The sequence below is a fragment of the Manis javanica genome, chromosome 17 (genome assembly GCF_040802235.1).
Source record: "Manis javanica isolate MJ-LG chromosome 17, MJ_LKY, whole genome shotgun sequence".
NCBI classification, from domain to species: domain Eukaryota; kingdom Metazoa; phylum Chordata; class Mammalia; order Pholidota; family Manidae; genus Manis; species Manis javanica.
In genome coordinates this window covers 15,306,586-15,332,680 of record NC_133172.1, presented here as the reverse complement: position 1 = coordinate 15,332,680, position 26,095 = coordinate 15,306,586, and the positions used below count along the sequence as shown (strand labels likewise).

Here is a 26,095-nt window from a genome sequence, read left to right as displayed (position 1 = left end):
CTCATTTGACTTCCTCCCAAGGCAAAGTAGCTGTACCCCATTTTGTGGGAAATTCAATATCTACGTTTCTGCCTGTGTTGAGGAGAGAGCAAAGGTCTTAAAGCATGAGGATACTAAATGGGGGCAGGTTGCCAGCAGGATCGCTGTGGTGTGCACACTGTCCCATTGGCCATCTGCTGTGTAAGACCACAGTATGATTTGAAAGTGCACTTGGCTGCCGGTAGCAGAGACCAGAAATAACACTGGTGTAAACCCAGTAGCAGGTGTTTCTCTTGTGAATAAAGTGTCTGGAGATCAGCAGCCCAGGGCTGGTGTGGCAGCTAGCTCTATAGCTGTCAGGAAAAGCAGGATCCTTCTGTCTTTCTGCTTCGCCGTCCCTAGCACAGGGCTTTCATCCCTAAGGTGGGTGGCTTCATGGTCCAGTATTACTGTAGAAGTCAAGCCAGTGAGTCTGTGTAGTCTGGGTGGGAATTGAGGTAGGGGAATTAGCAGACTCACAGTTCTTTGTTTCTGGTGAAGAATTTTCCTTTAAGTCCCACACAATTGCTTATCTCTTGTTAGGCACCCCTAGCTGCAAGGGAGGTTGGGAGATGTGTAGTCTCAGCTGAGCATCCTGAGAAAAAAGGGAAGAATGAGTGCTGGGCGGGCACCTAGCATCCAGTGGGTCCATTTGCTGCCCACAACATCCTGGGCCATGGTGGCCAGCTTCTCCTCACTGGTCTGGACCTTCAAGTCTCCCTCCTCCTCTGAGTGGGCAGAATAAGAGCAGTGCCTTTCTTTTTCTAATTGCCCAGAGGATCAATTAAGGTGAAAATAGAAGCTTCAGTTTTGAAGCTTCTCAGGGGCTTTCAGTCCAAAACACTCACCATGTCACCAGCAGTAAGAATAAAGGCAGCTCATCTTTACTGAACTCTTTACATGATAGGTTCTGCTCTAAACATTTTTCATGGAGTAATCTGCTTCATCCTCATAACACTCCTGTTATCACCCCCATTTATGGATGAGGAAACTGAGGCACAGAGAACTAACCCTAAATGTTCTCACTGTTCTTTTTTTTTTTTTCCTTCTTCCCTTTCAATATACTATGAATAAGATGATTTAAAAAATAAAGCCTGACCTATTTTGCTAGATTGACCACTGTTCTATCTTCCATGTGATTAGCTGGAGTCTGGAGAGTTCTTTGTGGAAAAGCACCCAGCAGTCAAAACCACATTGACAAGCTGTTTTCATGGCATGCAGGAAGGGGCTTAATTGTTGGCACGTCCAGCAAATGTCTGGTGACAGGAGGAAAAAGGATCCACAAGCCATGCAGGATTTCCTCAGCCCATGAGCCTGGGGCCCACGGATTACAGGGCAGTTATGCCAGCAGGCTGGCTTTGGCCTTTAAAATCATAGTCTCTCAGACTGCTCTTAGAAGTCTCTTGAGAGAAAGAGGGCTGTTCCCAACTCAGGTCCTCTGAGAATTAATTCAAGCCCCAAGTCATCTCTGGATGTCTTGGATCATGTTTGGTGCAAATCTTGAACTCCCCAGGTTCATCTCTGAGTTGAGTCTTTTTGAGACACCTTTAAATCCATGTTAATGGCTGTAGACTCCCCAGGGTGGTAGCACAGCACGTGGCTGCTGGAGCCTGATTGTGGCACGTGTTTCTGTTAGGAATGCATTTGGCTGCAATTTGGCTGCAAGTATCAGCCTACACAAGTAGCACTGTCACATCAACACATAGCAGGTGGTTGTGTCACATAACATTTGGAGGGAGAGGGTGTGGTTCAGTGGCTTGAAAGAGTCAATATCACTGCTCTGACTCTCTTACCTCCTCATGGCCACAAAATGGCTACTGCATCCACCTTCCCCAGGAGGCTGGAATCCGGAGAGCTCCATCCTTCTCTTCTGGCAGAGCATTGTTCTGGGGACAAGAGGGACCCCTCAAATCCAGGCATTGTGTCCACATTCCAAGCTGGAAAAAGGCAGATTGGTGAAGGGGCAAAGGACAGTGTGGATGAGTCTGACCTTTCTGTGAGGAGAGCAGACACTTTCCCAGACTCCCTGAAGGAGAAACTTTCACCTGCCCCAAAAATGTGCTCCTGTGTTATCTTCTACACACACTTGTATTTTTCCTTTGGCATTTGGGTCTTTGATCCAGGTGAAGTTGATGTCTGAATGTGGAATCAAATAGGCTTCACAGCTGAGCCAATACTCTTAACTGCTGTGCGCTGGCAGTGGCATTGTTAGTGGGTCTGGAGCCAGACCCACTGGGTTCAAATCCCTCCTGGCTGTGTCACCCACTTACTCTGTGATCTTGGGCAAGTTACCTCTCTGTGCCTCAGTTTTCTGATCTGTTAAAAATGGGGATGCTAACAGACCCTACTTCCCAGGACTGTCAGGAGGGTTAAATGAGTTGGTGGTTGAAGAACTGAAAACAGTGCCTGGCATGTAGTAAAATCAATGCAAAAACGTGTTGCTTCAAGCCAGAATGAGGATTTGCAAAGCCACACGGGTCTGGGAACGCAGCAGGGAATCCCAGACCCCAGTCAGTGGGGGAGGTGAAGCGTGTCACTGAGGTTACTGCCTCTTCCTCTCTACAAGAAATTGCCAACTGCTCTCTCAAAGTGCTGCTCCAGTGTACACTGACACCCGCAGTGACCGGGCAGTCCTCTGCCCCCCACAGCTTCAGTACATTTGGTGGTGGCAGACTGACATTTTGGCCAATCCGCTGTGCTTGAAATGGCCACGCGTTGTCGCTTTCCCTGAGCAGTTTCCCTGTAGAGGTCTGTCATGTGCCAATCTCCCACGGAGCTGCTTGGCCTAGGCTGGAGGCCGGACAGCTCTTAGGCCCAAGGGAAGTCCTCAGAGATCCAAGGTCAGGTCCCCATAGCATGATGCTTATCTCCAGATGGTGGGGTAGGAGGTGAGGATGTGAGACCCTCAACCCCACTTTAGTCATATTTGTGAACTGAATCAATCGATGAAAGAACCAGCACTGAATCATTAGTGTGCTAGTAATAGAATGTAGGTCATAGGAGAGAACGTGATTAATTGCAAGATAATCTCAGTGGCTGCCATACAGTGTAGCCTCTGAGGGCCTAGACTTTCCCAAGACAAAGGCTTTCTTCATGCAGTAGTTTTTCTTTGTTGGCAGGTGGGTAGAGGCAGTTGAATGAACAGATATTTTCCTAAGTCACTATTTCAAAGTTAGGATGAGGCTGGTTATAATGGGAATCTTCTCTAAATGAAGAATGATTGAATCACTTTATTAGTAGGTGAGTAGGACCCTAATGCCCCAGTGTCATGCTCTGGAAAAGACTAGAAAGGAGAATACAGCTCGTAGCAGAAGCCCCAGAAGCCTGGGTTCTCCTTCACCTCAAATCTAAATGCTTAGATCAGCCACTTACACAACTGGCTGCCCCCAGGCCAGGGAGGGTGTGTGGGCCAGGCCTTCTTGTGAACACTGCCTGCCAGGGTGTGTGTCCTGCTCCAGGACAGAAAGCAGAAGAGAGAGCTGCCATCTCTGGGCACAGGAAGAGAAAAGAGCTGGTAGGCTGGTCCCAGCCTATGGGGCTAATAATCCTGCCCACCGGGAAAGCAGATGTCCCCATCAGGCACAGCCCCTGACCATCAGAGTTGCCACCCTTCTTCCTTACTTGGTATTAGGGGAGGACCGTGTAAAGGGGAGTGGAGAGCTGTGAGTGGATATTCCTTTCCATATGAGGGGAGGTTAGAAATGTCAGGGGCAGAAGTACAGGGGCGGAAGGGCCCAGGGGCACCGCTTCCTTGCAGTCAGGAAAGCAGAACCCTGGCTGGCCCGGCTGCAGAAGCACCTCACACGGAGCCACTGCGATTAAGTGAGCATCAAAACCAAGGTCATTAATGTGTAAATTTATATCACTTTGAAATGTGATATAAGAGATCGTTTTTCAGTATGTTGATTGTGGAATGATGGAACTTCCGTCAGACACTTCCCTGGAAGCCCATTTAACAAAATAGAAATAGGGGCCATCGAGGGCTGAGGCCTCACCTGCTGCCTCTGGTAGCCTCTGTCGTCTCTCCGAGGACTGCACTCAGGTACCCCTGGGACTCTAAGCCCGGCTCTGCCTCCAGCTAGTCCAGGGCCCCAACCAAATCATTTAAGCGTTCTGAACCTCGGATTCCTTATCCATCAAGTGGACAGATGACATTAGATCAAAGCATCCTTCTCCCAGTTCCTACAGACAGGGATTTCAGAGATCTTTGATATGTCTGAGATATGCAGTGGGGTTTTTTGTTTTCCTGGAGGGGTATGACATAGTTTTGTTTTGTCAGCTTAGAAGGATCATGTTCACTCAAACATGAAGGAGTGCTGTATTGATTTCCGAGTTCCTTTCCAGTTCTGTCAGTTACTTTTTGTTGTAAATGACAGAATCTCCCCAATTCAAACTGGCTTAAACTGCAAAGGCAAGTTAATGACTCTGGGACCTAAAAATCCCAGAGCTGACCTGATTGGAGATACCATTCAGGTATTCTTGTCAGGAATCTGTGCTTCTCCACTGTGGGTTCTGCTTTTCTCAGCTTTGACTTCTTTCTCAGGTGCTCCCCTTCCCCACCAGGTGGCAAAGAAGCCTTTAGCAGGCTCTACTTTACATCCCATCCCATCCCAGTAATTTCAGCAAAATGTCTAAGGCCAACTCTGATTGGCCCCACTTGGGTCATGTGTCTCTCCCAGAGCCAATTGCTGTGGTTGAGGGGAGGAGCCATTCAGGCTAGGAGCCAGGCCAGGATACCCTCTCACCCCAAGGTTCTCTCATGTAAGATTCTGTTTGAACCCTGGGAATTGAGGCACATGGCCCCTACAGTGTAGTGCATGTGACAGGGAGCCTGGGCTCTTGATCTGATGGGTGTGCTGGGGCTACTGAAATAATTCCAAGGATGCCCTCCCTTCCCAGCTGCTGTGAGGAGGGGCTCTGTGATATCTGGGGTCCTGGCTGAATTCCTGGCCCTGTAGCCCCCCTTTGCTGCCATTTCTACAATCCCCCGGCATCTTCTCTGCTGCAGCCCCTCACATGTATGAGGTACCCCAGAATGATGGACATCACAGCTTCATCCTATCGACAGGAAGTAGATTTACAGCTCAGAGAGATGTGGCACCACTGCACGTCACTGCTGATGTAACTTTAAAGAGCCATATACATCACTCTGGAGAAAGAAAGGAGGGAAATGAGAGTGGCAGAAAAGCAATTGCTGTTGTAATTTAAAAGGCAGCTATTAAAATTTTACAGAAGCTTTATTGCAGGGGCTTCCCGATCATCCCCGGAATTTTTTTTTCATGGGAAGTCTGGTGCTAAAGGAAAATGTTCTGGGTGATTCTGGTTCCCTCCTGCTCTGTCAAGTATCTTGAAAACCAAAATTGTTAGGGCTTCATAGACCAGTTTAGGTAAAGCAACTACCCAAGAGGCTATTCTGAGTTTTTAAGGAGAGTGTTTTTCTATGTTTGCTGTTTCTATGTATAGTAACTTTCTAATTTTATTTTGTGCTCTCCTAAGTGGCTTGGTAGTGAGCTGTGGGAATTGTCATGAACTGCACTCATCTGTGCCCTCCTGTGTTTGTTGAGAGTCATTTGGTTGTGAGAACAAATAGAAATTCAGGTCAGCCTACTTCAGTATAAAAAATGTTTGCGCTCACTGCCTGGGCCTGTCCAATGGCTTCAGGCGTGGCTGGATCCAGGGCCTCATGTGAGGTTGCCAGGACCCTGACTCCTTCCACCTTCTGGCTCTGCATTCCTCTGTGTTGGTTTTATTGTCAGGTAGGCTCTGAGGCAGCTCCACATGTACATACAACCAGCTTAGCAGACCCAGGGAAAATAAACCGTCTCTTTCCCCAAAGCCCCAGCCCATGTCCTGAGACTGGTGTTTATTGAACCTAATCAGCCTGGCTGTCGAGTCAGAACCACCTTGAGCCATCTCTGAGGCCAGAGGCAGGGAAGAGGGGGTGCAGTGGCTTTATCGGCCAGGCCTACATCATATGACAGGCCTCCTCTCCCTCCACTTCTCTGCCAACTCCTGGGTGGGGTCTTTCCCACAGGAATTCCATGGACTGACTGGGAAAGGTGAGAGAGTCAGGGGGCTGACCCAGAATGGGAATGGATGCAGGGTGGGCCCAATCGCCAGTGCTCAGGACCCCTTCCTAGACAGAGTTCATGAGGATCTGATCTGCCCCACATCCTCCAGTTGTTACCTTGCCCTGGAACCCACTCCACCTTTACCCTAGCTCAGGGGTTCTTGATCTTGGGCATGGACCCCTGGAATGTCTTTGTGTGGAATGTAGAGGATCATGAAGTTGGATGGAAAAAAATGACATCTTTTATTTACTCCACCATCTCACTGAAATTCAGCATTTCCTTTCCTCCTGAATGAGGGCCACAAGCCACAGTAGTATTAGCAACACCTGTCACTTTGTTACCACTAGAAATATTTCCATGTCATATTATAGTTGTACAAGTATTGCAAAATATCATTTACACTCATCTGTTTCTAAATTACAATGGTTATTGGACCCATCACTAAGATCTCATAATTTAAAAGTCATAAAGAAGCACAAATATTACTGTGTATCTCAGATTAGGTTTTGTTTTACAGATATTTTGATATATGAATATAATTGGTTTCCTTTGTAATCTGTGTATTGCATTTTGTACATTTAAAAACATGATACTGAGGGGGAGGCCACACATTTCTTCACCAGGCTATGGATAGGGGTCCCTGGCATGAGAAAGGTTAAGAATCCCTTTGGCTTTTCCAGGATTCCCCATGGGCAAGACAAGTAAAGTCATCTTGATTCCTGGGCTCTGGAATGTTGGCTAGCTGCTCTAGCTGGGTTTCCTTGCTGGGAGTCTGTCTGGAAGAGCTGGCTGGCATTTGATCTCAGCCTTGACGTTTGGTAGTATTTGGATGCTGCAGTCTTGGGGAAGTGGAGCCGGGAGGCATCGTCAGCCTGCAGTTAGCCCTCTCGCCATGACCGCGGCCAAGGAGTCAGGAGCAAGCTGTGGAGCCAGGCCGCCTGAGTTCGTCCCAGCTGTAGTGTACTTGTCACTGGCTGGGCACCTCATGAGTGGGTTCCTCACCCACTCTGTGCCTCAGTTTCCTCATCTGTAACGTGATGTAATAATGTATCTATTCCTTAGGTTGTTGGGAGAGGGAAATGAGCCAGCCCGTCTGCTAGGACAGAGCCTGGTGTACAGGGAGTGAGAGTCATTATTTAATGGCTGGTCTGTATAGGAAGGTTCTAGATTGTCCTCTCAGATCTCATCTCCCTGACTTATTAAGTGCCAGGCCTAAACTGAAATGTGATGGTGAACAATACAGACAGTGACTTCCCAGCCTGGAGACATTTATTCATCCATAAATTATCCATTCAAATATGAACAACCATACTAAATATTCAAAAACATAAATTAATAATATAAAGTTACAAGTCAGGACAAGTGCTCTTTCTGCCACTCCTCTGCTCACAGTTGTATGAAGGGAATATCCCTATAATGGCTTTCCATCTGTCCCTGTCACCTCCCTGCTCTCATCTGCCACCACTACCCCCCACCCACACATACCATGTGCCTGCACACAGGCCTCCTGCTGCTCCTGAAATGCTCCACACACATGCTCCTGCCTCAGGTCCTTTGCACGGGCCTTTCCCGTGGCCTGGAAGGCTCTTTTCCAGATGGTCACACTCTTCCTGCACATGAACGTTCATGCTTAGGCACACGCACACTTGTCATTTTAGTTTGCAGCATAGAGAGAAAAGAAGCATGTGACATGGGTGCTCCTGCCTGGTCCCCCCGCCTCCGGCAGCAGTGTCTCATGGAGCTGTGTTCACAGCACACATCAGCGTATCACGCTTCCGTTTTTCAGCTTTTCTAATTCAGGTTTTTTAATTTACCTGAGTAAGATTCACCCTTTGGTGTACTTTCTTTGAGTTCAGGCAGATGCACACAGTTGTGTAACTACTGCCACAGCCCAGGGACAGAATGGCCCCATCACCTGCCAGGTGGATGTGTTTTTCTCCATAGGTGAAAAATGCAGTGTAGGTATTTTACATGTAATGAGGATGTGCACATGTGATAAACACTGACTATAACATAAAGATTTAGAGTATGTTTTAATTAGGCTTCTGGGCTTTTTGCTAGTGAACATCCTCTTTTGTTTCTTCGGCATAGCCTAAGCAGTGGAGGGGGCCTTGGAGTACATGGCATTCCAGTTGGTGATTGGGCTTTCCGAGGTGAGGGCGCCAGCCTTTGTCGGCGGGATACGGTGAGCATGCTTGGGAAAGGTGGCATTGTCTGGTTAATCCCTGAAGCGCCAAGAGACCCTAACAGTGTGGAAAGTGGGAGGACAGAAGATTCTGGCATGTAGACTCTGGGCTCAGGTAGCGATGTTGGCTGAGTTGCAGGGACCAGCCGAGCTTTGGGGACTGGGTGAATTCATACAGTAGCTTCTCTCTTGACTGTTTACTGGGCCCCTTCACATCCCTTCTTCCTGCCAAAGGCTCTGCCCAAGTACTGGGAGCTTGTTTGCAGGGCAGATTCCTGTCAGAGATGTTTCTTAGTCTTAGTACCATTCTCCATTGACTTCTTTATTTTGAAAGAATTTTAGACTTACAGAAAAGTTGCAGAACTAGTACAGAGAGTTCACACATGTGCTCACCCAGCATCCCCTAATGTTACCATCTTATAAAACTGTAGCACAACCATCAAACCCGGAATTAACACTGGTGCAGCACTATGAATTAAGTAACAGGCTTCAGTCAGATTCCACAAGTTTTCCTACTGATGTCCTTTTTCAGTTCCAAGAGCCTATGGGGGGTTGCACGCTGCATTGGATTGTCATGTCTCCTTAATCTCCAATCTGTAAGGGTTCCTCCATCTGTCCTTGTCTTTCATGACCATGACAATGGAAGAGGACGACTCTGTTATTTTGTAAATGGATTTGGGTCTGTCTGATGTTTTCTTGTGGCTAGATTGAGGTCAGGCATTATTTGGCATCATGTCAGAAAGTGATGTTCCCTCATCTGTGCATCATACCAGGGGAACTGTGATGTCCACGTGTCTTATCACTGGTGATGTTAACCTGGATCACTTGGTTAAAGTACTGCCTGCTAGGTTTCTCCACTGCAAAGTACTGTTTTCCCTTCATAATTGATAAGATATCTTGGGGGTGGTACTTTAAGACTCTGGTTGTTTCACCTCAGACTTCCACTCACTAGTTTTGGGCATGCGTTGTTGGGGAGAACCTTGCCTGCAACAGTTATTACTATGGACTTTCCCTAATGATGAGTTTTGTCCATCATTCCCTCTGTATTTATTAATTGTTCATATGATTAATTCTGGAAGGAAGACCTGTCCCTTCACCCACATGCAGTATTGTTTCAGTTATTCAAAATATATTGGTATGGTCTCATCGATAATTGTTTTAGTCTAGTATATTCCTTTTTAATTGGTGAGTGGTCCCAAATTCTGAACAAATTCCTTGCAAACCGTAGGGGAACCGGCATTCGCCCTACATGGTAACCAGCACCCTAGGGAACTGGAAAACAGGAGATGGGATTTCATTTGTTCATTCATTTGTTTATGTCTTTACTTGACAAATGTGATTTGGAACACATATGTTGCAGGCACTAGGGACTCAGGAATGAACAAAACAGACAAGATCCTTGGGAGTGAGGGATAAGGTGGATGAGGATTTATACAGCAGAGATGAGCAATGCAGGAAGGGGGCTGACTGGGAGTAATGGGGCGATTTCAGACAAGGTGATCCGGGAACGCCTCTCCAAGGAGGCCCTGAATGGAAGGAATAAGGAAGGTGCCCGACCTGATTCTTCCACTGGCCGGCCCAGAGATCTAAACAAATCATCTCACTTCCTTATAGGGTTTTGGGAACTGTGGCCAACAAAAAAGTATGTGTTCCCTCTCTGAGGGGCAGCCCCTACTTAGCTCTCATTCATTGGAAATGCCAAGTGGTGCTAGATCGTTGGATATATTTTGAAGACAAAATGATATATTCTTGCTTCTCCACTGAATAATCCAAGTTATGCTTCATCAGATAATTTTTGGTGGTATATGGATGGACATATGTTGCTTGTTTTCATTGTATTTAATAAGCTACCTTTGTAGCCAAAGATTTAAGTTTCTCATTTTGGTGGTAATGCATCCTTTTTAAATAAGTGTGTGTGTGTGTAACGGTTTAAAATATATATATAGAAACTTAAAAGTGAGTTGATTCAAAGAACATATTAGGTAATGATTGTACAGATGGGACATAGATTCAGCTGAAGAGGAAAGGTGGAGCACTGTGACTGCGGTGTGATAAGCACCGTTCTGGCTCAGCCTCCCACTCTTTCTTCTCAGGATCAGGGATTCTCAACCAGGCACCTGGGCTGAGGTTGCCAGTTGATTACCATGGCCATGTGCCCCCGCACCATTTGTGTCATAGTGGGTGCATCAGCCAGGAATACCGGAGTACTTTCAGCTGCAAAAACAGAAAACCCAGCCAGCTCACAGCAGTTTAAACAAGTCAGTTTTGATTTCTCTCCTGTAACAACAAACCTGGGGACCCTTGGCTGCTGAGGTTGGTTCAGAGGCTGAGTGGTGTCCAGGCTGGAGCCTCTTGGGTTGACTTGGCCTCCCCCTCATGGTTGCAACGTTGCTCTTGCATCTCCAGCCACAACAAGGAGAGAAGGGTCAATTCCAGCAGCATGTATTTCTAGTTTTGGACTGCTTCAGCAGGCCCAGAATCTGCCCCAGAAGATTCCATTTACATCTCATCCGCCAGAAATGTGTCAGGTGGCCTCCCCTAGCTCTAACAAAGGTGGGAGACTTCATTTAGATTTCAACCCCCCACCAAGGAGGAAACCAGAGAAGAAGGGAATTGAGAGTGTCATTTGGGTTAGCCAGCCAACAGTGTCTGGCTCCACAGGAGAAGAAAAATAATAATAATTAAGATGAATGGGTGCTGACTCTGTGCCGAGCGTGCCATAAGCACTTTATGTTCATGTTCTCATTCAGTCTTTGCACCAGCCCTATGAAGTCGCTGCTGTGATCACCCCACAGTAATGACTTGGCAACTGAGGCACAGAGCGGTGAAGCCACTTGTCAAAGAGCGGAGCCAGGGTGGGGATCTTTGCAGTCTCTCCAGAGCCCCCCTTGTCTAGGTAATGATCTGTAGGGGAACTGGCATTCGCCCTACATGGTAACCAGCACTCCAGGGAACTGGAAAACAGGAGATGGGGTTTCATTTGTTCATTCATTTGTTTATGTCTTTACTTGACAAATATGAGGTTGTTGCTTTGTACGAGGTCCTGGGGTCCCATACTGTTGGGTGTCTGAACTCAGTTTAAGTTCTTCCAGCAAGGGAGGAACAGGGCAGCATATTTTGCCTTTGGGGGAGTTTTGATCATTAAAGAGCTTTTTTGTGACTCACATCTGCTCTGTGTCCCTCCCTGCCTCTCATTGGTTCTGGTCCAGTCTTGGTGAAGGACACCAGCACACGTCTTCTCCTGGGCAGCCCCTCCTGGCTTGCACATGGCTGGGAAGACGCCTCCTGGCTTCATCTTTCCAGACAAATCATACCTGTGCTTTTAATGATTCTTCCCAGAACGAGGCTTCCGGCCGTGTTTCCTTTCTTGGGGTTCTGCTGGTCAGTTTACTCATTTAGTATGTGCCTCCTCTGTGCCCATCCCTGCAGTGTAGTGGGGCGGCGGAGACAGCCTCAGGGCTGGAGGGCCCTGCACTCAAGGGCTCCACGTCCAGTGAGGGAGGCAGGCCCTCAGTGACAATAACAGCCCAGAGCGGTCAGAGCCTATGGGGAAAGCCCAGGGGACAGACAGTGGGAGCCCAGAGGAGGTGCCCAGCCCAGCCTGGGTGTCAGGGAGGGTTCCTGGAAGCAGCGTTGGTCCCTGGAGGAGGAACAGAAATTCAAGAAGCAGTCTCCCCTTCTCCACCTTCCCTTTCTGCACGGAACTCTTAGTATAGCTCTCCTTTCTGAATCTCCACTCCCTTCCTCTATAATAAAGAAGGGTTTGGGCTTGAGTTCCCATCCATCCATCCGTCTATCCCACAGACTTTGGGCACACCCCATATTTTGGTCCTGTGCTGAGCACTAGGCTTAGAGGCATACCCTCCTGAAGAGGTGATATTTTGGGAAAGCTCCGTAATCAACAACCCAGAATAATGGGAGTTCTGGTAAGGGAAGCCACAGGGCAGCGGGGACGTAAAGGAGACACCTAACGCTGCCTGAAGTTTCAGGGCAAGCTTCTTGAAGGAGGCAAAAAGGGGGGAAAAAGTGGGTTGACATCGTGCCGAGGGCACAGGCTCCAGAGCCCAGCTAACCCGAGTTTTAGTCTTTGCTTAGTGTCTGACAATCCTGAGTGAGGAGCCTGACCCTCAGAGCTTCTCTTTCCTCCTAAGGTTGTTTGAGAATTCAAAGGTGATGACGAATCTCAAATACATATAACAGTGCCTGGAACAAACTTCTCATCTAAGAGATGCGGTAATGATGGTGGTGATGGTGGTGGTTCATGTTCATCAGCCCTTGTGGAATGTCAGAGGTCAGGCCTGTAAAAGTGTTTGCCACTACTCATATGGTTATTTACCAGGTGTGAGTGTTTGCCTTGTGCCCAGCCCCAGGTTAGCATGGTGCCAGGATATAGCAGGACTGCTGTGCCCCGGGAACAGGGCTTGTACAGATGAGGCCTGGGCCAGAAATCTCCTGGGAGAAGCGAAGGGTTTCCTTGGTGTGTATCGGAAACGCAAAGCTATCGGCCTCCCAGTCCCCTTTCCATCTAGTCTTGGGTCTTCCTGCACTGGCCTCTGGCACGTGGACTAACCTTGACCTCTGTGGCCAGAACGCATGGATGCTCTGCTCAGCCCATCAGCCGAGTTCCAAATTAGACCTGACAGTGTGATTTACTCTCTGGGATGGAGCTGGGAGGGCAGAGCCCCAGTGGGTGATTCTGCAGGAAGGTTGTCAGCCTGAATTAGCCCAGGCCCTTTGTGCAACCTTGCTGTTTCAACTTCTCTAACTAATAGGGTTTTTCCAGGGTGTTGCTGGCTTCTGAGCCACCTTCTCCAGTCCCCAGGGACTGAGACTTGGCTGTGGTCCCTAAGGAGCTGTGTTTGTTGCAGGCTTGAGGCAGGCTCTGTCAAGGGAGGGGGCTCTGGGCACTGCTGTCCCTTCATCTGTGCATCAGGAATGGGAAGTGGTAATGCCCCAGGGGGTAGTTGTTCCACCCCCACCCCATGCTTTCCCTGAGGCTCAGTACTGGGGGCCAGAGGTCACTGCTTTGCTCCTCACCTCGCAGCCTCCCAGTCTATGATCACGATTGTCTCTGCCTCTAGCTGCCTTCATTCATTCATAGGAATGCCAGAGGTAGGCAAGATTCTGCTGCAGTAACAAATTAACCCTGAAGTCCTAGAGGCTGGATGCAGCAAATGGCAGTTTCTTACTCACTGACACAAGGGAGGTCAGATATGGGGGGCTTTCCCTTGTACCTCAGGGGCTCAGTCTTGAAGCCTCCCGACTGGAACACACAACCCAGAGTCATCACGGCAGGACGGGGTGACTGGAGAGTCACGCAGTAGTGCTTTGATGCCACGGCCCAGAGTGATACAGTTCATTTCTGCTCACACCCAGAACTGGTTGCATGGCCCTGCCTAACTGCAAGGGCTGGAAATGTGGAGGGCATATGAATACTCAGTGAGCAACAAATATCCTGGCTACAATGGACAGGTATGATATTTATTAAACACCTACTGTGTGCCAGGCCCTTTAAGGGCTCCTGAAATACAGGGGGGTCCCTTCATTCCTGGAGTTCTTATTTCAATGGAGGAAATGGAATCTAAGTAAGTAATTACAGAAACAGCTGTGTAATTACATCTGCACTAAATGTCCAATGGAGGAACCACGAGAGCCTTATCTGAGGGGGGCCTGACATGTTTTGAGAGGTCAGGGGATGTCTGTCCTAAGGACTGACATTTGACAGGAGGCCTGAAGGCTGAGAAGGCCTTAATGGAAAGGGGGAACGTTCCCTTGAGGAACAGCACCAGCAAAGTTTTGGAGTGGGAAGGAGCTTGCCTCTGAGAAGGAACTAGAAGAAGCCCCAGCATAACCACAGGATCGTGAGTTGGAGATAGGTGGGGGCAGACCATGCAGGGTCTGCATGGCGTGGGGAAGAGCTTGGTATTTAGCACTCACCTCTTGGAGCTGTTACAAGAATTGAACTCACTTATTCTTTGGACATATGCTGAATTGTCCCTTTGGCAGGCAGGGTTTCAGGTTCTAGGGACAGAGCAGTGAAGAAGATGGACAAATATGCGTGCTCTCATGAAGGGGATGTTCTAAAGGAGGAGACAGACAATAAGCAAGAAAAACGTATAAGGTCATTTTACCTGGCGAAAATGTATAACCAGTAAATAGGGTAATTGAACAGAGAGCATGCTGGGTGCTGTGGGTGCTTTGGCTACAAGTAGTAGAAAACCCCATCATGCTGGATTAAGCTGTCAGGAAGTGGGCAGGCTCCCCAGCTCCAAGGCTAAGGGTTCTTTGGGCCACCTTATAGGCTGGGAACGCGGCAGCTCAACAATGGCATCGGGGACCCAGGTTCGTTCTGCCACAGCACTGCCGTCCCTGATGCTGTCTTCACTGTAAGGCAGGTCCTGTCCACAGTCTAAGTGTGACAGTTAAGGACACAGCGGGCAGTCCCAGGTCAGAGCAGAAGCTTGTTCAAACTGTGTGTGCCCCCAAGTACCTCTGCTGGCTGCCTCTGTGGGTGACAAATTGTAGGGGCAGTGGGAGAGCAGGGAGGAGCTGCTGCTATAGTCCCGTCCACGGGAGCAGATGGAGGACGGGACAGGGTGGGGCAAGTGGAGGTTCAGGAGGTAAAGTGGACACAGCTCGCGAATGGCACAGTTGCTTGAAAGAAGGCAGCCGACACATGCACGATCAGACACGCACGCACGCTTGGATGTCCACCTTGTACTGTGTCTTATGAGAGCCACAGTGCACATTTGCGTATTATAGGTGCTGAGAAATCCTGCAGGGAAGAAACCTGCTTTTCTGACTGGAGCCTTCTTATTTTCTGAAAGGCCCTTAATAACATGATCTGCAGAAAAATTTGAAAAATTTTTCTTGAATAATGATTTTAATTCTTGCTGCACATTAGACTCCTGTGGGGAGCTGTAAGAAACCCCGAGGCCTGCTGGGCCTCGCCCCAGACCAATTCATTAGAATTACTGAAGGTGGGACCAGGCGTGGGATGTTATTTTTTAAAGCTCCCTGGAGGTTTCTAGGGTGCGGCCAAGGGTGAGGACTACTTTATCTATCCTTGGGTGAGCTTCACTTCTGTAAAGCTGTGTTTGTTTGTTTGCATGCCTGATTATTAAAAGAATACTTAACTTGTTTAAAAAAAGAAACCAAAGGACCCAGAATCCTCCGAGGTAGTTAGTCAGTTTTATAAGCTGGTATGTTCCTTCCAAATTTTTTCAATACTCATTCTAAAAAGAAAAAAAAAATACCATATATGTCTTAAAACAAGATGATTTCCCTTTTTTTTTTCAAAGAAGATTTTGTAAAAAGCTCTGGGGCCTCCTTGAAATGTTTAGGATACTACTGCCTACTTATATTTAGTAATTTATTCATTTTGTGACACATTTTAGAACATGATATCAGAAATGTGAGTTCAAACTGTTGATTGTATCCTCTCACATATCATAAAACACTCTTCGCAGGCATCCTTAAATCAGTCGAGTCACTTTTTGAGTCGCCTGTGCGTATTTTCACAGTACACCATCTTCACATCCGTCTGAAACATGCATGATGTGGCACTTCCTGAATCTGGCAGCTCGCCCACGCCTTAATAATCCAGTCACATACCATTACACAGTTTTAAAAATATTCCCCTTTTTGTTGTATATTGGTGATCTCTAAAGTAGAGCCACTAATTTACTGTTACATTAAAAAAATAAAGCATGTTTCTTTAAAGACAGTGAAAATGAATAAATGTGAACATAAAAAAATGGTTACATAAGCACTTGTTTTTGAGTGAGACTAATCATTCCAATATGAATAATAAATGACAGTTGATGAAAATTGAATTTCATCCCACACTGTGGCACTTTGCTTCAAGACAGTTTTTCCATTTACCTTGCACATTTTGTTTTTCAGTTTTCGAAATTCCACTTTAATGCCTCTCTACATATAATTTTTATATCGAATATTTTCTTTAAATTAAATGAATGTTGCTTACAATTATTTGTCCCTATGGCCTGTTTAAGTGACTTATAATGCTTAGAATTGAAGTCAAGCCCTTGGGAATATTTCCTAAGTCTTACAGTAAATGCCTCCTCTTTTATTGTTGCCAAAACTAGCATCCTTTAGTCTTTAGATGCTAAAGTGTCTTTTTCAAACAGCACTTTTTTTTCAAAATAAAGTAATATGAAAACTCTGAAAGGCGACTCTCGAGGATCATGCTTTGGAGGACATCTTCCTTTATATTTGGGTAAATCTTGTATTCAAAATAAATTAATTAGGTTAAACACACACAGTTAGCTCAGTGGTGTTTGACCTTCCTGCTGTGAGCAATAACGATTTGGAAAGCCTGATTCTCTGACTCTCCCAGCTTAATCTCAGCATTGATTAATCCCATTAGCTACCCTCAGAACAGGCATAGCAAAAACGGATGGTAGCAAGAACAGCCTGTGTTGGAATCTCACCCAGCCCTTCACGTCCACCTGTGTGACTATGGCTAAGGCACTTAGCCTTCCGGTGCCTCAATTTCACTCATGTTCAAACTATAGTTGATGATACTACCCACCTCATAAAGTGGTTGTGGGGATTCAAGGGTTTAGTGCAGATCCACAGTCCCAGGAGGAACATGACCCCAACTGAGAGACTATGACTGCTGCAGAAATACCAATGTGATGGATGCTCCCCCAGACTGCCAGGAAATAAACTCTCTGTTGCCTTTCTGAAATTATCTGGGATTCCAAAACCCATCTGGTCTAAGGGGTTTGGAAAGGGATCTGACAACTGTGTATATGAAGCACTCAGTGCAGTGCCTGGCACCTAATTAGTGCGGTGTACGTTATTATTATTTAAAGCGCATACCTCACCATCCTTAATCATCATCATGGAAATGTAGGTGATAGCCGGAGTGAAACACCATGGCGCACCCACCTCAACGGCCAGAATAAAGGACAACACAGGAGGAGAGGAGGTCAGAGAATTGCGAGGCCATGTAGGGACTGGGGCTTTTTCCTAAATGGGTAGTGGGAGGGTTTTGAGAGGGGGAGGGGCGTGATCTGACTCACGTGAACGGAGTCTCCCTGGCGGTGTGTGGGAGCAGTGGCGGGAGGCTGCTAGAGGCTCTACCCACAGTCAGGCAGGAGACACGTGAGCGAGGTAGGCAGATCCTAGTCATATTTTGGAGGTGGAGCTGACAGTATGAATGGGGTTGGGGGTGGGGTGCTACCAAGTTTTGGCCTGAACACCAGAAGGAGGACATTGGGTTGAGAACCCCCTGGCATGGAGGTTCGGAAGAAGGTGAAGGTGGTGAGAAGAATCAAGAATACTGCTTTGGGTCTGTTAAAAAAGTTAAGGTGCCTTTTAGACAACTGTGTGAGCTTGCTAGGGGGCCACACAATATGCAAGTCTGGAGCTGAAGGGGGAGGTCAGGCTGGAGAAGGAAACAGAGTCCTCAGCAAAGAGATGGAGTTGAAAGCCAGGGGTCTGGATGAGATCACCAGGGGAGGGGTGTGGGTGGAAAAGAGAAAAGCTGTCCAGCGTCTTTGGTGGTGAGGAATCAGCAAAGGTGGCTAGGAAGGGGGTGCCAGTGGGAGGGAAGAGAGCAGGAGAGAATGGAGCCCCTGAGGCCAGGCAAAGGTCCAGAAATGACTCCTAGGTCAGGTGATATGAGGGACAAATAGCTAATGGGAGCGGGTTCAAGAGAGGACTTTTTATTTTTTAATTTTTTAAAATTATTTTTAAGTTGTTTTTAAAGAGCAGTTTTAGATATACATAAATCTGATCGTAATGTAGAGAGTGCCCACAAACCAACTCCCTCTTTTCCCACCACACAGTTTTTGCCTGTTACTTACATCTTGATGAGTGTGATGCGTTTGTTGCAGTTGACCAATACTGACGTAGTCTCATTAGCTGAAGTCCATAGTTGACATTAGGGCACGCTCTTTGGGTTCTGCGTTCTGCAGGTTTTCACAGATGTAAGACCTGGAGCCACCATGACAGTCTGGTGCAGAACAGTTTCGCGGCCTGTCCTCACCTGTTCATTCCTCGTGCTGTCCCCTCCCCCTGACAGCCTTTGATCTTTTTACTGGAGAGGGATAGGGCCTTGTGTCCACCTCCCCAGCAGACACAGGCCGTGTGAAGGTGTGGCCCTGTGGGTTTTGTTTATTGCCATGTCCTAGTGCTTGGGTCACACCTGACTCAACATAACTCCACAATAAAAATGTGTAAAATTAATGTCTTCTCAGATTGGGATGGGGTTAGAACTGAAAGGGGCCCTTGGAATCAGAGGCTCTTGCCCCAGGGAGTGGCAGAAATCTGCCTTATGGACAGGGACTTCAGTGCCCCGTGGACTCCCTGGTTGGGATTACGGGGAAGGAGTGATCAGAACTGTAATCCAGACTCGTGGGTGGTCCCAGACCATTTACTGAGTGCCTGGTCTCGTGGGCAGGACTGACACAGCTTCCTCAGCTCTAAAGTGGGATAATAGTGGTGTTGACCTCAAAGAGCTGTTGGTAATGCTGTGAGGTAATGCTGTACAACACAGTAGGTGTTAATAAATGGGAGCTGTTGTTAAAAGTAATAATATTATTACCATTATTCTGACTTCATGGCACTCACCATCTAGTGGGGAAGACAGGTAGCAAATAACCACTCCAATAAACACGTAATTTAATGGTAATTAAACTCTAAGAGCCCAGAGTTCCTTGAGAGACTAACAGGGTATGAAGTGGGGGTCTTCTTTGAGGCTGGGGGAGGCTAGGAGGGTCTGAGATGGCTTCTCCAAGGTGCCAGCAAGTCTAGACTTGAAAGATAAATAGGAACTTGCCCAGGGTGGACTGGAGGCCAGGGCATTTTGTGAGCAGGGAGTGCAGCCTGTACAAAGGGCCTGAGATGGGACGGAGCTGAGATGTGGTGGAGGCACCAGAGCCCTGCGTGGCCTGAGCAGAGTGATGGGAAGTCAGCAGGCTGGCTGTCCTAGGCCTGCTGGCCATTGTTAGAGATTTGGACTTTCTTCCACAGCTCCAGGGAGCCAGGAAAGGGTTTTAAGGAGAACAAATGACACAGTCTGGTTTGGTTTTTAACTCCGGTGTGTACTTTCAAAGCTTGGTGTCGTGACTCCCTTCCTCCCCCAGGACAGTTTGTACCAACTGCTGCAAGCCAGGGTCAGGGTCAGAGAGGCCAGTCCTTGCCCACCACATGGCACCCTGAAGCGTGCTGTCTGTCCTCTGGTTCGGTCTGCAGGGTTGAGAGGATCTTTATATAAGGAGCCGGTGCTCTGGTTCCAGACTCATCAGTCCCTAGGAAAGCAGCAGCTTGCTCATCCATCCCAGGCCACCAGGAGGCCTGCAAAACAGGTCACAGCAGCTCTGCCTATTTCCTCGCTGACTCATGATCCCGTCCTCTCAGAGAGGGACCCTGGCCCTCCCCTGCAAAGATGACCTTGTTTCCTCCCAGACCTGGAGCTGCCAAAAGTACCCCCTTTCCGTTTCCCTCTTTCTTTTCTAAGATGCCAAGCAACATGCTTCCCTGGATTCTCTCTTTGGGGCCGGGCCCTGGGGAGGGCGGGACAGGGTGGGGAGGGGAGTTCCCTGATCACCTTTGTCTCCTTCGCACTGCACAGGCATTCTGTGGGCTGAGAGCTGGGGAGGCCCTGTGCTCCAGCCCCACAGCAAGGGCTCAGATGAGTCCAGCCCCACTCCAGCCTGGGAATGGTGTCAGATTCCCGGGAAGTGGGGAGGCCCAGGTACCCTGAGCAGCTCCTCCAGTCCTGCATCTGGGTAGCTGCTGTGCTTGGAGTGGCCTTGCTGTCTGTCCCTTCCTCTGCTGTACACATGGCCTCCCCCTCCCAGGGCAAGATGGGCTCTGACCCCGTGGTGAGGGAGCCTCCCTTCTGAACACTTGGGTGCGTTGTGTCTCAGGAATCCCACAAAGGAACTGTGGCTTCCTAGCAATGGCGCCCCCGTGGTTGAGATGTTCTTCTAGAGACCCTTAGACCAGGTGAGACCCTTAGCCAGGTGTGGTCCTGGCTGCTAAGTATGTTGCAAGTATTGACTTAATCTTCCCAACAACCCTATGAAATAGGTACTGTCTGTTTTACAGATGGGGAAATTGAGGCACAGACAAGTTAGGTCAGTGGTCTGAGCCACACAGCTAGAAAGTAGCAGAGCAGGATTCAAACCCAGGCCGTTTGGCTTCATAGTCACTATGCTGTGACTCTGCGTGTCCAGTCCCCTGGCACATGCACATACTCTCTTTATGTTACCTGGTTTATTTGCTTCTTAATCTATCATAATCAGTTTGTTGACTTACAAATTGCCTCTCTATACGCTTTAGCATGAGAACTCCTATTTGATATACAAATTACATGTCTTGTTTGTTGCTATAAATCCAGCATCCAAAATAGTACCTGGCACATGGGAGCTGCTCAGTAAGTGTCTGCTGAATGAACAAACCAAAGTTGCCAGTGACAAGGATGTGGAGAGACTGGATCTGTCATACTTTCCTGGTGGGATGTCAAATGGCACAGCTACTCTAGAAAACAGATTGGCTATTTCTTAAGAATTAAATATGCAACTATCTTACGACCCAGGCATTGCATTCTTGGGCATTTATCCGAAAGAAATAAGATTTAACGTTCACACAAAAGCCTGTACACAATTGTTCACAGCAGCCATATTCATAATAGCCCCAAACCAGGGACAGCCGAGATAGCCTTCAGCAGGTGAATGGTTAAGCAAACCCTGGAATACCGTGGAAACCACGTCCATACCATGGAATCCTACTCAGCAATAAAAGGGAACAAACTATTCATACATGCACCAAGTTGGATGAACCCAGGGAAATTGTGCTGAGTGAAAAAAGCCAATCCTAAATGCGTACATACAGTATGATTCCATTTATATGATATTTTTAAATGGCAAAAGGTATACAGAGAGAGAACAGATAGGTGGTTGCTGGGTTCTGGACAGAGAAGGGGGCAGCTGGGGTTGCAGGGAGGTAGGCAAGGTTATAAAAGATCACCTGAGGCCTCTTTGTGGTAATGGAACTGTTCATATCTTGGTTGTGATGGTGGCTACACAATATATACCATGTGATAAAATTGTATAGAACTGAATACACATGCACACATGAACACAGGGAATCTGAGTAAAATCCATAGATTACATCAGTGTCAGGATCCTGGTTATGATATTATACCACAGTTTTGTGGAGTTTTACCATTTTCCACCTGGTTAAAGTGTATATGGTATCTCTGTATTCTGTCTTGCAAATATATGTGAGTCTGCAGTTACTCAGTAAAAATTCTATTTAGAAAAGTTGCCAGTGAGATTGGAGAGGAAGGAGTGGGGGGTGGTTCCAGTCAGAGGCCTGGGAGATGGGCAGGGCAGAGCATGGCCTGTAGGCCATAGGGAGGAGTTTAGAGTTTTTCTTGAGGGCCTACTAGGGAAGGTGGTCAGGCACAGGAGGGGCCTGGCCACTTCTGCATTTTAAATAACTGACAGCCAGAGAGAGACAGGGTCGCAGAATCTTGTGAACAGGGGCTACGGCAAGGGCCCCTGAGTGGAGACAAGCAAGCCTGCGGGACAGACAGCCTTTAGGTGTTGCGGACCAGCCTCCCGGGGAGGAGATCAGGGTTGATTCCCGGATCCTGACCTGCCTGTTCTCCTCCTTTGGCCGTCCAGTTTCGGGGACTCGAAAGCTACTTTGTGTATAAAGAAGGTGCCTTGGCTCCAGCCTCATCAGTATGGAGAAAGAAGTGGCTTTACAATCACCCCTTGGCCACCACAAGGCCCCAAACACACATGTGTCTGTGGGTCCCCTCCCTGAGATTGGGAACACCGGGAGGGAACAAGGTGCTCAGTTAATACACGTCATCCCCAGCCTCTGTGGCTTGGTTGGGGGTGTGGGTTAATGGGTGCATAGACGTGTCAAGATTCATCAAACCAGTACATTTTGCTGTATGTAATTACATTTCAGTAATTAGATATATGATAAAATAGCTCACATTTATTGAGCCTTTACTCTGTGCCAGGTCCTTGCTTAGCACTTTACCCATGCTAATTTACTTGCTTTGCATAACAGTTATGTGACATGCTTTATAGATGAGGCAACTCAGGTGAAGCCACTTGTCCATCCAGGGCCACAGGACTACCCAGCAGCAGAGCAGCGACTGGCACCCAGCACCGACTCCAGGGTCCCCTGACTTCCCCTTCATCTCTCTTGAGCTTCCCCTTGATTCTGATGGGTCTGTGACACGCTGCACAGGTGAGGTCTCTTCACAGAGGTCCTCAGGCTGCGCGGCATTTCAGAGAGCCCAGCCATAGTCAGATCTTAGGGTAGCCCAGATCCAGAAGCCCGACCTTTCATCCAGGAGCAGAGTCTCTGTAGGAGAGCCGGGCTGGGCTTTCTTGTCCTGTCTCATCCTCAGCTGCAGCCAGCTGGGGATTAACCCCCTGCCGCTACCAGAAGAAATAGAACACAGGAAACTGGCTGCGGCTCAGCTCTTGTGATGAATGAAAGAAATGAAGTAACCCACTGAGGAAGGTTTTCTGGGCCCTTGTGCTCAAAGGACAGTGCAGCTGACATCAAGGGCATGCTGCCTTCTGGACAGGCAGAGGACAAGCAACTTGAGAGCTGTAAATGCTCCCCATACATTGGGATTTGTTGTCCCTTCTTGTTTGTGCCTCTGGTGCCCCAGTTCCCTCTTGCAGAGATGCTTTCCTTGTATAACAATAAAAAAATGGCTGTCTAGTTTGCAGGTCTCCATTAGGAGGCTTTTATTTGCAATTAACAAAACTCTCTGACATCAATTGGACAAATAGTAAAAGCATTTAATGTGTCTTAGAAGACCAGAGGTGGGTGGGTGTTAGGGGGGTGAGATCAAAAGCACAAGTGTCTGTCGTCAAGGACTCAGGACTTCAGCATTAGCTTTATCCTAGATACCCACACAAGCGCGTGCGCGCGCGCGCGCACACACACACACACACACACACACACACACACACACACATCTATGTCATATATAGGCCTCTTTGTCCCAGGATGGCTGCCAGTGATGATCAGGGCCACTTGCATTCTTGTCCATAGACATCAGGGAAGAGAGAAAATGGCCCATTCATTATGGGTCATAAATACTTACTGTTAGTCCATGATTGGGCCAGCTTAGGTCATGTCCCCCCTCACCAAGCCAATCAAACCACAAGATGAACGCTACGCCCGATTTCCTTTGACCAGTTTGGGTCCTGTACAAGAGGGGAGTCGGTGTTAAGTAGACAACCAAATGCCTGTCCCAGCTGGGGAAGCTCCCAATTCAGGCGCCGGCCGAGGCTCCCTTAGGTTAACAAACTGTGTCAAGCCCAACAGATCATGGCATTTGAGAACAAAAAAGTGTGGTTTTCTTCTGAAGAAGCAGTGATTTGTGTCTAGTTTCCGCCTCTGCCTCTTCTTCCACCCTTACACAACCCCACAAATGGAGGCAGGTCGAGTCTGGCTCCCGTGACTGTTTGTCAGGGGAAACAACATGAGCCACCTCCCTTGTCCCTGGTCTGTTTTTTGTGGTTACTTTTTCCTTCTTCACCCTCCTCTCCTGCTGTCCCCTGCTCTGAGGTGTTTGTGGTGTGTCTATAGCTCCATACAGATCCTTGCAAGTATGTATACTGAGGTCTGAGAAAAGAGCTCTCTAGAAATGGTTTTGGGCTCCCTATCTCATTCCTCCTCTTTCTTCTGATTTTTCTGAACAGCATGATTTTGAGATCAGCCATGTTGCTCTGTGTGCTCCAGGGTGTCACATCTGCCCACTGAACAGTTGTACGTGATATGCACTGCCAGTCCTCTATTTCTAGTCCCCCATGCCACGGCAGACAGTGCCTCAGTGGACACCCAAGTACCTGTGTCCTTCTGGACCGCCGGGGTTTATATCCATGGGCCTCGCTGTGACAGGAGACGGGCATTCCGTCTTCCCCCTGGGTAGCCAGGCTGCTGCTGTCCCCAAGCACAGGAGGATCCAGCTTATCACCATTCGCTGCTCTTCTGCTTCCCCCCGCTGCCTCATCCTGTACTGTGAAGCTTCCTCTTCCCTGAGTGGTCCGTTCAGAGGCAAGGCGAAGCAGGAAGGCACGGTCTTTGGGGCGGGCTCTGGAGCTGGATCGGAACCCTGCCGCTGCCCTCCAGCCTGGCAAGTTGCTTAGTCTCTCTGAGCCTCAGAGCTTCCTTGCATAGAAAGTGGGAATGATGATAGTATCTATATCCTAAGGTATTTGGGGGATTCAGTGAGATAAATCAGATAAAGCACTTCAGACAGTATCTAGTATTGATAGGACAGGAAGATACCAGCAGTTATCATAGTGCCATCCTTACCACCTAGTGTTTAAAGCTTCTAAAATTTCAAATAATTCATCCTCTCTTTTCTTTTAATTCCTACCAGAATGTCTGCCTGTGGAGGCTTTCCTGGCTTCTCTCTGGTGGCTCCTTAGGAACCATGACAGACTATGTAATGAAACATGGGAAAAAGCAAATCAGGCCTGAGTAGATTCCTTTCTCCCTCATTGGGTGGGTGGCATATGTTCATTTCCATGTATGCGGTTTTAGCTCTAATTTTTAAAAATATATGCGACTTTTAAAAAAGTTGAACATTGTGAAAGTATACTTTTATATATAAGGTATTCTTTTGTATGTATATATTATATATATGTATATAAAAATATTTTTGTAAGTATATATATACTGTGTGTGTTTATGTATATATATATATACACACACACACACTATATATATGTACTTATGTATAAAAGTGTACCTTCCTCTGCACCCCACCCCCAGTCTCACTTTCCAGAGATGAACATACTGTTGTAAACAGTTTGCTGCGTGGCCATATTGTTAAGGGGGTGGATTCTGGAGCCAATGACCTGGGCCTAATCCTGGCTGCACACACTTACTGTCCATGTAACCCACTGTATTAGTTTGTTCTTGCTGCCATAACAAAATCCCACAGATTGGGGTGATTTAAACAACAGAGACTTATTTTCTCAAGCTCTGGAGGCTGGAAGTCCAAGATCAAGATGCCAGGAGGGTTGGTTGCTTCTGAGGCCTTCTTGGCTTGCGGGGGCGGCTGCCCTGTGGCTCTGTCTCCATCTGGTCTCCCCTGTGCACATGTGCACCTGGAGTCTGTCTGTGTGTCCTCGTTTCTTTTTATAAGGAAACCAGTCAGATTGGATTAGAGCTCACCTAATGGTCTCTCTTCAAATTTATCTCTTCAAGGGCCTTATCTCCACATACAGGCACATGCTGACATATTGGGGGCTAGGACTTCAACATGAAATTTTGACCGTCAGTGCCTGTTTTCGCACCTGTAAAATGAAGACAGTAGCTGTATCTACCTTATGGAGTTTTATGAACACATATAGCGTATAGATAAAGTGCTATATTCATGTTTATACTTCTAATGGTACTGGAAACACTGAGTCCATGGGTGGGCATGGTATCCATTTAATTATATGAAAAGTTGCCTTCAAAGAAGATTCTGCTGATTTGTAGCTCAACCAACGAAATAGGAACCTCTTTTCTCTTACCTGTTAGTTCTGTTTTATTAATGGAAAACTTGAGATGTTTACAGAGGTAGAAAGGAGAGTGTACAGAGCCCGCAGGTACATAGTTGTCGCCAGTTCCCATAGTAATCAGCACAGGTCCAAGCTTGCTTCATCCATCCCCCTGCCTGTGGGTTATTTTGAAGCAGATCTCAAACATGTCATTTTGCTTTGGGGGGTTTTAAACTTCACATGCACAGTGTGCCGGGACAGTGTGGGAGGGAGGAGGACCTTTCATAAAGTGACCCTTGGTT

At 47.6% G+C, this 26,095-nt stretch overlaps 1 protein-coding gene and 1 long non-coding RNA gene across 5 annotated transcripts in view; one reads left to right on the top strand and one right to left on the bottom strand.

Moving 5' to 3' along the window:
• The window catches only part of SIPA1L3 (signal induced proliferation associated 1 like 3), a 228,079-nt gene that overhangs the window by 84,184 nt on the left and 117,800 nt on the right, over window positions 1-26,095 (top strand). The gene's annotated exons all lie outside the window — the stretch shown is intronic.
• Window positions 15,737-24,880, bottom strand: LOC108391281 (uncharacterized). The gene is made up of 3 exons (XR_001851728.3): window positions 24,147-24,880; window positions 23,399-23,501; window positions 15,737-19,602 (listed from the first exon to the last, which is right to left on the bottom strand). It is a non-coding gene; the product is annotated as an uncharacterized lncRNA (long non-coding RNA).